Raw genomic sequence first — 13,901 nt, forward strand, 5'->3', positions numbered from 1 at the left:
CATCCCCCACTTTAAGCTGCAGTCATGCAAAATGGAAGACTAAGACAACAATCCCAGATGTTTCTATGCTTAGATGTTTAGAAGGACCTTGCTTTTTAAATCTAAGGTCCTAATGTTCAGAGTTCTGTGAATACATTGAAGGAAGGACCTGCTTGCCAGTTAGAGATTCTAATAAAAAATATGAGATGTCTATAAAGGCATGTGACTGTGTTAGATCAGTACAACTCCTAGAGGATTAGGGAAGACCAAGCTCTATCTGTTATCTCAGAGTATTTATATTTGCCTTTCTGTTCCTTGAATAGAGATAATTGTAGTTACACCTTCCTCCCCTTCAAATATTATAAGATTTATGGTTATAAAGTACATTAGGCATAGTTAATTGCTGCTGGAAAAAAACAATATTTCAAATTTTGGCTGCTCTGACAGTCTCTGTGCTTTATCTTCCTCTTTATTGTAAGCCCAAAGTTATTATCATACATTTTTCTATCTGCTTCTTCATCTAAGCAACTTCTACTGAAACTATGCCAAGAGTAATAAACAAATTTCAAGATACTGGTATATTTTAATAGTTTCAACAAATATATTTGCACTTCTGCATGAAATTATTTTTCATGTTAAATGGTAGCATTTTATTACCTATACAAAGTTTAAATAGCCATAATATATATGATTAATCTTGACTTTTAGCAGTGGCCATCAGTGAACAAAATATTTTATACAAATAGTGGATTTGATTGTGGATTTTTAAACATAATTGTCCTGGGTGGATGTTAATGCTGCTGTATTAGCTAGATCTATTCTGTTTTTCTAAATAACTGATAATATAAAATGCAAAAATAAATAGAGAGAGCGAGAGAAGAAAAAATAACAACCAACCAACCCCTGCCCTCCAAACTGTTTAGCTGTAGGAAAAAATCATTAGCATGCCTACTTGAAAGTAGGTAGACTTCAAATGACACCACTCAGAGTGTTCCTTTTCTGTATGTAATGAATTACATTTTTAACAACTGACTATGATTTATTTATAGCAAGCAAAAGAGCATGTCTTCCCCAAATCCATTTTGTGTTGCTATCATCAAAATGATTGCTTCCTTTTTTTTTAAAGGAAATTATTCCTAACAATATTACAATGGATGACTCATCCCAAAGTGACTAACTTTTATCTTTCCTAAGGTGATATAGTTCTGTAACGCAGTTGATAAAGTGAAATATATATATTTTTAAAATGGATTTTTATTTATTTTCACCATGTTATACAGGTTTTCCCTCCCTGTGTACACCTTGGCCTTTTAAGTACAGCCATTGTAATTTTTACATTTTGAATTGTGTAAAGAAAGATAGTCCATGATTCTGTTACACACATATTAAATTAGCATATTGTTAACAATTTGCTATAAATCAATGCTATTCAAGATATATGATGCTAGAAAACTGAATATGTGGATTCAGTGAAAATAGTGTGGCCCTTCTTAACCTTAGGGTGACCATACATCCTCGTTTGGCTGGGGCAGTTCTGAATTTTGGGGACTGGTCCTCGCCAGTAGGTGAAAATTCAAATGAGCATCCCGGGTGTAGGGTGGGAAGGTGGAGCAGCAGGGGATGTGAAATAGAAAGCCCTAGCAGACAGGAAAATTGCCGTAAAATAGGCTAGCTTGATTAGTGAAATGGCCATTAAAAAGGGGAGATGATTGTTCACACCTGTAAAGTGAAGAATAATGGGTGATTAACAGACTACTGACTTCCTTAGCTGACTGAATAATAATACCAGAGCTGCACCTCACCAGCCCATCCCACCCTGCCCTGCCCTGCCCTGCCACCATCTCTGTCTGCAGTAGTGCCACTGATTTGAGAGGCCTGGGCATGTGGGGCATTTTCCCATATGGTCACCCTACTTAATTTTCAAGAGACTTTGAGAGAGAGGATTTTGAACTGAAAATAAATATTAGAAAAGTAACCAATCTACTGAGTATGTGTGCCAATGGTGTTTCCAGAAAAGTTGAATAGAACCCGAGTAGAAAATAATGCACTGTGATTCTTATTGAATAGTAAGAATCTTATTAATCTTATGTTCTCAGAAGTGTCAGGCTTCCTCTTTTTTAAAAATAAACTTTTATAAACAAACTTAATTATCGCTTATTCACATACCTTAATGTTGTCCTTTTGTCACTCCTGGCACTTAAAAATTTACAATCGTTCATTGAGTCTGCAAAATCTGCATAAATATGGAGATGTAACTGTGCAAAATGTATCCTTGATGCATAGACTAGGTAACTGTATGTCCATGACTAGTGTAGCTAATCCAGGATGTAGTAACTCTTTAAAAGAATTGAGTTCTACTGCGAAGAGTATTTCTTGTTACTATGTGGATTAAATAGCCTGGATTTACCTATCTCCTACTGTAAAGACAAAGTAGTCATACAAAGGGAGAAAGAGAATATCAACTGGTACAATGTCAGGTATAACCCTGCCAGGCCCTGCTGTAGAAGATGTATGTATTGTTATTCTTAAATGGGGAAAAAACAGAATTATTCAGCCTGCTGGTGACTGAAGTTCACTTCCTTACATAAGTAGCATGGTCTTAGCTAGCACTGAAGAAGTTTCTGAAATGTCTCTACTTAAAATTTTCATTCTTTAGGGCGATAAAGGACAGGGCAGAATCAGCAGTCAGAGCAGAGCAGTGGCTGAGTCAGCAGTTGTGACTAGGCCTGCAGCTGTAGGGGCTGCCGTTTTTATACCCACTCTAAATCTGCATGTAGAGCTACTGCCCCGTTCACCCACCCCTAGTTACATTGCTATTTGATATTTTTAGTAGCGGTAACGGGGTAGCTGTGATTTGTGCATGATGAAAGAAAAGCAAGATTTGTGAGGTAAAGTAATATCTTTGATTAGACCAGCTTGCACAGTTTTGATAGATAGGAGACAGACTTTCAAACTTCAGGTCTAGGGAGAAAGGCAATTATAATTCAAGCTAAGCACAGGTAAAAATAAATTCAGTTGATCTGACCACTTGAAAGGGGCAAACTCTCTTTTTCCATGGTAGTTTACTGAATACCAAGGAGAAAATACTCAAATATTGTTGTGTATTTGGTTAGTGTCTTTGTAACAGGAGATGTAAACTTTTTAAAGATGTTACTTTTTAAAGTATCAGAATTTTGAGAATAGTGGTATTTTTATAAGTCTCAGTATCTACCTATAATTATTACTGTGTGGGGAGTAGGTATGTGTAATTACTAGATTTTCTCTTGGTTTGGAGATTTTGGGTGTTAACTTGTTTATATGCATTTAGGACCTGGACTGTTAACATTTTGACAATAAGACCTCTCTGTGAGCTAAGCTCTCCAATAGTCTGAAGCTTCTTATAAAACTTTCTGTCCAAGCTAACTATAGATACTTCTTAAGTGTTCGTAATTGATCTTCCCATGTTAGTTCTAGCACCCATTAGCTACTAGAACTTCTTGATAGTACTACTTGATCCTTCTCTTCTCTTTTCCTCTGGCAAGCCATTCATGATCACTTCATACACACTTCTACATCAGAGAAGTTGGTCTGTTTTTTTCATTTTCTAAGATGATAAATGCATGTTTCTTTCTGATGTTGCCTGACTGCCCTTAATATTCCAAATCAGAGCCCACAGAATGGAATATTTATAATATTTGATATTCACTTATTATTTGTGTTTATGCATATCCCAACTATGCAGTTACCAGGTTAACAACCACAGATGGCTGCATACGGGTACAGTACTAATTGCACGTAGCACCTCATTGGTAAACAAAGCATTGGGACTTCTCAGAGGTTTTCTGTTTGAGGGGGTTTTAATAACAAGAAAATTAAAGCAATGAAAGGGGAGTTGAATTCATTCTTAAAAATTAATTATTTCATTGTATCTAGAAATATCAGTTTAGCAAGTTAGTGATGAGTGATGACAATACCTTGCATCTCACAAGCCATTGAAGTAGTCTATCTTCAATACGCTATTTGATGAAGTCTGGCTGAAGTCTTCCACAAAACTTAGGGCCACTGCTATTTTCAAGGAAACGTCATATTCATTATATGAATTGTGAAATTGTCATTATTATATAATAACACATTACCAATTACCTACAAATTAGGAATTATCTTTGTGGATCTGTTTGCAAATACCACAGAGTCCTCTAAGACCCTATGATTCCCTTCTGTATTGAATTTTGTGTGATCAGTCCAAAAGGTAAAGTATGTTCATCCTTTCTATAGGAGGAGTTCTCAAAGCTTGTTCTCTAGTTCACCAAACTCCACACACGTGTTCTTGGTGCCCTAAAGAACAACACATTTTGAGAACCCAGCAACAAGGGACTGAAGAGTGTTGAAAAGGCAAGTCACTGTGTGAGAACTTTTTTTTTTCATGAAATACCTTATTTACTTGAATCTAAGATAACCCTGAATTTAAAATGACCTGTCCCCTCAATAATTAGATTGCACACAAGGAAAAAAAAAAATGGTATTATTTTTTAAAACAGACCCACTGACAAAAAATAAAGCAATACAAGTAAGTCATAAATTTAACGTTAACTTCAATTTGATTCAAACATAAATTTAACTTTATATTAGGTTCTGGACTGAACCTGGTGAGCGCTACTGCTTTGTTAGATCCTACAACTTAGGGCTGATCACTTTCACAATCCATTCTCGCTCTCACAATTTTTACTTTTTTCACTCTTCTTCTCATCTTTTGCCTCATCTTCCCATATAACATCATCTTCAGTTCCATCCATGGCATTTGATATACAGCATTTCTTGAAGCTTTTAATAATAGATTCTGACAATATCCTTCCCCAAGTAGTCAGAATCCATTGGCAACACCATGCTATGGTTGGTTTCTAAATCTTTCCACCAGGTAAGCACGTGGTTCCCTGCCATGAGCCAGTCTGAGTACTGATGCCATAAATGGCCCTAAATAGGCTTATTCACTACAACATCCAGTACTTGGAGCTGAGATGTCATACCAGCCTCACATAGGTTGGAAATTTGTACCACCTGCCAATAAAGTCATCACTGTAATATGTAAGTTTTCATTTCCTGTATCTCTCATAATTATGGGTGTTGCATCTTTCTCATGGAGTGACATTGCTCAGCATGTCAAAATAGACTGGAGTCTCATTAACATTACCTAGAAGGTAAGCATGAGTTTTGTTTAGCCCAATAATGTACTGCTAGAATTCAGCAATTTTTGCCGCAGTCTGAGGGTAACTTTTTTGAAAGTGATGTTTTTGCAAGCCACTATGTTACAGCATTCAGATACATCACCCAATACTTGCTTTGAATTTTTTATGGAAAATGTTCAGTTGCTTCCCTATTTCTAACGCTTTGAGTCAAAGCACTTTGTAGGTGATTGACATTTCTGTTTTTCCCTTTTTCTTGAACGTACTTGAGAATTTCCTTATCAGTTTCAGGAAAGTGGCCTCATTTTGGACCCTTGAATGATTTCTGTGTGGACTTAGCATTCCTGAGTTTCCTTTTAATTGTCGTCTTTGTTGCACATTTGCTTCAGTAACACTATACTTCCTTCCCACCTCCCAATTATTACTTCTTTTCAGGATAATTTACAACCTGCATTTTAAAGTGCATCTCATTTCTTTTGGTATCTTCACATGTGTACCACTACTTCCTCTTTTTTTTATGTGGTCTCTCATGGAGTTTTCCCTGCCACTGCTTACCCCACAAAATCTACCAGCGGTTCCTATGGTTTTAAATTTTGGCCAGTCAACAGTGATCAGGCCTGTAATACACTGCTTTCTCTGTTACTTCACCAGAAGCTCCCCTACCCCTTGTTGGGTGCCTTGCTGCTACTTGCCTCACTGCTGATGGGTGCCTTGTATGCTGGTTCCCTTGCTGCTGCTGCCGCCTGGATCCCTCATTGCTGCTGCCAGGTTCCTTGTCATGTACTGAATCCCTCATTGGCATGCACATGCTGAGTCCTTTGCCACCACATGCTGGGTGCCTTGCCTTATGCTGGGTCCCTCGGTGCCAGGGCAGCTCAATATGTGGTAGTGAGGCTCCTTGCATGCAGCTTGAAATGTGCCAACAGGCAGTAGCCAGACACCCTCCCCACAGCATATAGGGTGCCTGGCCAGCACATGCTGAATCACTCTGAACTGCTGCTCAAGCAGCAGATGATGCTGGAACAACCTGGCATGCAGCAAGGGACCAGGCCAGGGTGCTGGCCATGTCCCAAGTTGGGCCAGCACCTGCTGGTCAGGCAGTAGCACAGAGTGACTTGGCACCCACCAGCTGGAAACTCTGCGTGCTGCAGGAACAGTGCTTGGCTGGCACCTGCTGGGTCATTTCAAGCTCCATGTGAGGTTTTCAGGTGGAATGTACCAGAGCAACTTGGCATGTGCTACCAGGCAGCAGCTGAGTGACCCTGCACTGCCCAGCCACAAACCCTGCACACTGGGTGAGCCCAGTCATCCTCTGCTGTCTGGCTATGTGCTGGGAACCTGGCCATGTCACCTCTTCTCTTAACTCACTGTCCCTTGTGCATCTTCTTATTTCAGATCAGTCTCGCTCATTTCTAAGATGAGGCCTGTTTTTCTTTTTCTTCCCTTCCCCATTCCCCATCCCTTGGTGAATGGGGGCAGAAGGATGGGAATGACACGTTATCTTAGAACTGAATAAATTTGGTAATTTGTAGAATGAAAAGAAATAGAGATTTTTTTTCTTTTTCTGGTTTTAGAGAGTTCAGTAAAGAAGCAACCTGGTAGCTCCTCTGCCTTGGTTTCCTTAATACATTACTTTGCACATTGTCAGACATTGCAGGTTGGTGCCAGTAGTACTGTGATGAATGGGTTGATAAGCAACAAATTACTGCTGACTCTGAAGTCCCAAGCTAGAAGGTCGTGAAGAACAGAAAGTAAGTAATCCCTTTGCTCATGACTTAATATAATCAACAGATCTACTCTACAATTTAATCTTGCACAGCTTGTTGCAGCATGTGAAATTCCTCATAAATTTTACCATTTAAATTTCTGATCGTGCAATCTTGGTGCGTGCACAGAAGGGCTGCATGATCTCAAATTAATTAAGGTTTTATTTTAATATCTTAATGTCATATAAATAGGTCTCTCCATATATGTTGGGAGTGTAAAGCTTCTGCTTTTGAATTTATCCTTGGGATTTAAATGTTTGCGTGATAGCAAAAGATAGGTGTCTAGCTCTAGGAAAGGTCTTGCTTAGTATTCTATACTGTGAAGATCATTATCAGCAATACCTATTTTAATAATCCCGGTATAGTGCTGTCGTGGTTAAATACCTATTTTAATAATCTCGGTATAGTGCTGTCGTGGTTAAAGAAGCCTTTTGAAGGCTTCTGTCATGTTCTGTCACTTTATTTTGGAGTAAAGTTATATTTACCATAAGCATTTTCTTGACCAATAATGTACGGCTCCTTCCTATAATATGCTCTTAATAAGCAACAATACAATGTAGGAACTCCTGGGGTTCGTTTCTTTGTTTCCAAAACACATCCTGCTTCCCAACTGATATATATTCCAACACATTCCTTAGGGATCGTACATGTCCTTCATGAAACAGGTCACAGATATGGGGCACATGGAAAAATACTGAGAGTTACAATTTTTTTACAACACAAATTTCTGTGATCTTTTTTTCTTTTCCCTGTCCATGATACAAAATGTTCTTTCCTTCAGTAGCCTCACCAGCTCTGTCTTGATCACTGCAAACCCTCCCTAACTGGCATCACTAACATCTATATTGCTCCTGGCAGTACTCACAAAGTACAGTCATTAAAATAATCTTCTTTGCCTGTGATTTTGACTATTTGAAGTCCTAATGTAAATCTCTCTGACAGTGGTCTTCAGTACTGCCACCCTATTAAGTTTAAGCTTCTTATACATGCCTTCAGGGCCATATAAGCTTGGTTTCCTGGTTATCCTCCTACCTATATACAGTTTTCATTCTTAACAAATGAGTTTCAATTCCCTCCTCCCCCCCACCCCGCCCTAAACCTGTTATGCCACCTTCAGTGCCATGTTTATCCAAGTTTCCTACAATCATCTTCAAACTTTCCTTCATATCCCTTCCTACTCATGGAATGCCCATTTCTGGTTTCATATTGTATATAAGAAACTGTATGTATAAGTGCAAAATAAATCTCTCTGACCTTCCCTTTTTGCCTTTGTAGAGTCAGAGTTGTAAGATGCCAGTCTTACTGCTGTTTTTAAAAGTTCAATAGCTCATTAATTAAATTGATATTTTAAAAATATATTAAGAAGTTGACTGAGATGTCATCATATTCTTGATGTAGATATAAAAACCACCTCTTAAATCCCTTATGTCTTTTCAAAAGTATAAAATACAACATGAAATATTTTCACAAATGCTGATGAATACTTACTAATGGCTTATGTTCCATTATTTTCATTGTTTTGATTCATAACACAGTAACATGTAGCAGAAAATAGCCTGGCCATTTCCACAGAAATATACTAGGCATTCTTAAAAGCAATAAAGGGCAATTTGTATTATAAATGTTTAAGATTTATTCTTCTAATAATAAATTAACAATGATTTTGTATGTTTTCAAGTATTTTTCCAATATTTGTGTGCTTTTGGCTCATATTGTAAGTTTTTTTTTTAATAAATTAAAATATAATGCTGTTTACAGAGTGATTCTTTTTGGATGCATCAATGTGGTTAGTTATGCTAGTCTAAAGTTAGGCAGAAGGTAGGGCAGCATCACACCTTGGAGACTGATTCCAAGAGGCATAGTTATCCCTTTACCAGTTAGTTGCTGAGATGCCACCCTGCCCTGATCTTTTTGTATCAGAGGCATATCATCTGAAGAATGCACCTGGGGTGGTTCTCCTATGTTCCCCTCTCTCTTACCCCAGGCCTGTACCTTCTGGCTTACTGATGAGGCAGTAGGCAGCAGCCTGGCAGTGAGAGCATGGTGGGAATTGTAGTACTCTAGAATAGAAATGGAATTTGCTGCTGGAAGGAATTTGCACCTTACTTTTTTGCCACTGAAGCCCATCTCTACAGGGCAAAAAAAATGCTGATTTTGGAGGCAAAAATTGAGTATCCATTTTCTCCTAGCAGCAGTAAACTTCATTGCTGCTACACAAGTTAAAACCTGGCCCTTGAGAAGGGAGATCCTCATGTCCCCTGCCTTCTACTCTTTTATGTCCTGAATATGCAGGCCTTTTGCAGATGGAAAAGATATGTAGTTAAAGAGGCACAGACCTTTGTATCTTTTAATGAGTATTTTTCAGTGTATAAAGTAGTTAACTATATACACTGGATAAAAGTGCCCATTGTGACAGAACACCCCTTTGGGTGTCCATCACTTTAAGGGCCAGAGCAGGAAGCTGCCAGGTGGCTGATGAGAGCAGCCATTTTGGAGAGCTCTGTTATAAGAGCAGAACAGTTTGTGTTCAGCTGCCTGGGGAGTAACATTGCCCAGCGGAGCTCCTGCTCCAGGAATATCTTGGAGGTAAGGGTGAGGCTATGGGGAAGGAGGAGGTCTCAGTGGTCCTGAGCATGGCCTAAAACTGCACCCTGACAGGATAGGGAGGCCTGGTGGGCCTGCTTGTGGTGGGGTAGGACCACCCAGGACAGAACCACCCAGTGTAAAGCAGGTCAGGGCACCTAAACCCCTGTCCCCACCTTCAGATGGGTTACAGAGAGAGTGGGTGGGGGGCAGGTAAGCTTAGGAGAACTGCCTGAGTCCTGTGGGGTGTTGGACTCTGAAGGTGGGCCAGGAACTCTCAAAGAGAAGCACCTGAGTCCAAGGGGGTGCAAAACACCAGTTGCTGAGGGTGGCAGGGTGGAGTTGTGGGGCCACTTAAGCTCAGGGGGGAGCAGGTGAGTCCCAAGGGGGTGGAAAACCCCAGACCCCAGTGTAAGGGATAGAGTTGTAGCTTGAGAAAGAGGCATAGTGGTCCAGTGAGGGGCCAGGGGCAAAGCAAGCCCATAGTTGAGCAATTGCTCAGTCCCGTTCAAGTGAGGGTCACGGGAGAGGTTTAAAAGACTGTTCCAGGTCTGACCAAGGGGTGGAGAGTAAAGCCCAAGGATCTCTGAGAGCAGAATGGTATGAATGTGGCCTGGAAAGGCAGCATGCAAGAGACCAGGTGAGAGCCTGTGGAGTGTATGACATCTTGGTGAGGGGGGTGGTGTGTGTGTGGCGGGCCAGTATGGGCTGCTTCTGTGCTGGGTCACCCATCTCATTGCACCTAACCAGCTTCCAGGCTCTGAGTTTCACCCTATAGGCAACTCATTTCCACAAGCAGCCACTGCACTGTTTGCCCTTGGCCACTGGGTTCCTGGGATGGGGTACTTACTCAGACCTCCGTGCCCCTGGGGTTCTGTCCTCGAGTCAGCATTCAGCAGAGACTAATGGGGCGATAAACAGCTTTATCTTTATTGGGAAACAGGATTCAAGAACACACACACTCACAGCCTGCAGGGAGAACAGCGACCCACCACCAACGAATGACCCCCACAGGGCATCGGGGGAAAGACTGGAATGTTCCACTGCAGGCCCCTTAAAAGTACATTCCACATACCACAGCCACAATGTGTTCCAGGTACAGATGGCTTACCCATGTCAGAAAAATAATGTTATCAATCTGGCAAGTTGTGCAAATAGCTGCCATATTGGAATCCAAGATGGCTACTGTGAATTCACATTTTGGTCAACATTTCAGCCCCTGCTGGGGTTAGAAAAATAATTCCATTGATGAAACCAAAGTTGTATGAGGCAAGGAGATAAATCATAACATTTCTGTCCTGGTAGCCATAATGGATTCCAGATGGCAGCCATGAATTTACAGTTGTGTTCATTATTAGATACCCCAAGACTCATCTTTATTGAGTGTTATAAAGCAACACTCAATAACAAGCAAATGTTACAATGGAGTCGATAGCATCAATGAATCTAACAAAGCTAGGGGGAGGTATGATTCAGAATCTACAAGATGCACCATATGTCTCAAAGTAAGTTCACAGTCAACTATTAGCCAAAGTACTCCTGGAATTGCATGAATAAATGAGTGTAGGTTGGTAGCCGTGTTGGTCTAAGGACATAGGCAGACAAGGTTCCTTGGGTGAATTTGGTATCTTTTATTAGTTGGTCTAATAAAAGATATCAAATTCACCCAAGGAACCTTATCTGCCTATGAATACATGAGGCACTCGTTCAACATAGGGCTCATTATTGGTGATTTTGCTGATGGAGAAGCAGACCATGCCAGCTCGTGTGACATTTCACAACAATATTTGCAGCAAGAGGAGGAGGACACAAGAATGCTCTTACATGGCAAACATGCAGTCAATCAGGGATATTCTTCTCTAGTATTCTCTGGTCCTTCTTCTATAGCGTAATATAGGGCCTAAAAATTGGATGAAGAGAAGTGACCCAGTAAGATTAATTTCAGTTCATGATGTTGTGTCAGAATTGCCTGAGACAGTCTGTGAATCTCTAATTGGCTTCCAAAGTATCACTTGTTGTGATGGCACCAGCCCGTTCAGTGGTCATGCTAAGAAAATTGCTTCGAAAGTCTTCATTCAACATCCACATCTCTTGGCAGGTCTAGGAAGTAGGCCTGGTGTTGATAAGGATGTCTACAGTTGTGTAGAAAAAATTGTTGATAGTCGTCAACATCTTTGACCCTTCTGGATGTTAAGATAAAATTTATTCCATCAAGGAAAAGTTTTGGATAAACGTCTGCCTACATATCACTCCCTTGTGCACTTTGAGCCAATTATCATTTGGCAAAGTGTGCTTGAAACTAATCCATGATTGCCATTACCTGACCAGAGTGGTTGGCCAACTGAAAATGACAGTTATGTTCCTATCATAAATGCACTTGAACCCATTACCAGCAGAATACCTTCAGAGATACCAAGTTGCAAGTGCAAGGCAGAATGCCAGGGACCAGTCTGTTTGTAGAATCAGGTTAATGTGCCATACAGTCCCGGGTGTGAGTACTATGAGAGAGTATGTTAGAATCCATATAATAACTACAGGGATTCAGAAATGGATTCAAGTGATGAAGAGATATGAAGAACTGCAATTACCTGTTGTATTGTTGTTGTATATACCATTGCATTGTCTTTATATTACCACTGGATTAGACTATTACATTTTCCCATTGCTTTGAGCCAAACATATGTCTGTTTGTTTAATTCCCCTCAAGTTATGTATTATTAATATCTGACTTATCTGCATTATGAAATGTTTAAAAACGTATTGCCTTTTTCAATATAGCTTGAACAAGTAGTCTAGCCTGAGTTAAAATGTTTTCAGTACTGTAGGCCTGGTATGAAATTAATAGCAATAGATTTTGTGAGGTTTTAGTATTAAAGTGTTGTTTACTTACTAGGTTTTTAAATTACATTGAGTCAATGCATACACACTTTTGTGTCAGCCATCTTTGAATCCAATATGGCTACCATGACAGAAGTGTTACAATTGATCTCCTCAGGTCAGACAATGTTAGCTTCATCTTTGTAATTACTATTCTAACCTTACTGTGAGCTGAAATATTGATCAAAATGTAAATTCATGGCAGCCATTTTGGATTCCACTATGGTGGCTATGCACACTATTTGCCAGATTGGTAACTTGACTTTTTTGACATGGGTAAACTACCTGTACCTGAAACACTGTTGTCACTTGTGGCAATGAGTTGCTTACAACAAAATCTAGAGACCTTATTGCTCAATTTATATCCTACTATAAAAAATAATGAGAGAAAGTTGTAATAACATCTTGTAACCAGATTGGTAAAACACTTACACCAAATATCTCTGTGCAAGCTGCTCATGTTCCATATGCAGGTACAGGTAAGGGACTGCATTGCTTTCTGAATGACATATCTAGAAGTCTGCCCATATATATATATATTTTTTTTTTTAATGAGGATGCTGGATGTGTGACATGTCCGGTAGAGGTGGTCTGTCTTTCTAAATCAATATATTGACTAAATAAGGCCCAAGTACAGATGGAGCTGACATAGTAAATCTAGATTCCAACCTGGAATTTGTAGACATTAGGGGTGTGTGAAGCTTTGGTTGCTGATTCAATTTGGTGGAGATTCGGCCTGAATCAGGGCACCCTTTAATCTCTCTGAATCAAATTGGAACCCTCTGAATCGATTTGGAGAGATTTGATGATTCGCACATAGACACAGCTTTAAATATTTTTTCTACATACCTCAAGGTACCAGGCTGCTCATGAATGCTGAGATGCTAAGGCAGATGGAGCATCCCACAGGAGCATGGGGGAGTCCCCAGTGCGCTAAGCAGCAGACTGCTAATACAAATGTGGATGGGTCATCCTCCTCCTGCTTTTTTGTTTGTTTATACTCAGTCTTAGTGGTAAGATGACTGTGTGTTACAAAAGTATATTCATTATTGGATTTTCATGGTCTTGAACTGGATGAAATAGAATTTCACTGAGGCACCTAAGGTGAACTGAGGTGCCCACATTGACATTTTGTAGGTGGAACAGAATCTGGCTCCTGGAGTCTCATTCATTCAAAAAATTATTAGAGGCAGGATGCTGTGTCATCATGTCTCACATAAGGCAATTCAGATTCTGACCAAAATGTGGCAACAAATCTGACCCTTCTCTAAACTAGTGGCACAGGGAGCCAACATTAGTTACAGCAAAGGACTTTCATAGATTTCATAGACATTAGGGCTGGAAGGGACCTCGGAAGATCATCGAGTCCAGCCCCCTGCCCCAGGAAGTCAGCTGGGGTCATAGGATCCCAGCAAGATAAAAAATCAAATTTCTCTTGAAGGCATTCAAAGTAGGTGCTTGAACCACCTCCGATGGCAAGCTATTCCAGACCTTGGGGACTCAGACAGTAAAGAAATTCTTCCTTATGTCCAGCCTG

The sequence above is a fragment of the Alligator sinensis genome, unplaced genomic scaffold (assembly GCF_000455745.1).
Source record: "Alligator sinensis unplaced genomic scaffold, ASM45574v1 scaffold615_1, whole genome shotgun sequence".
Classification (NCBI taxonomy): domain Eukaryota; kingdom Metazoa; phylum Chordata; order Crocodylia; family Alligatoridae; genus Alligator; species Alligator sinensis.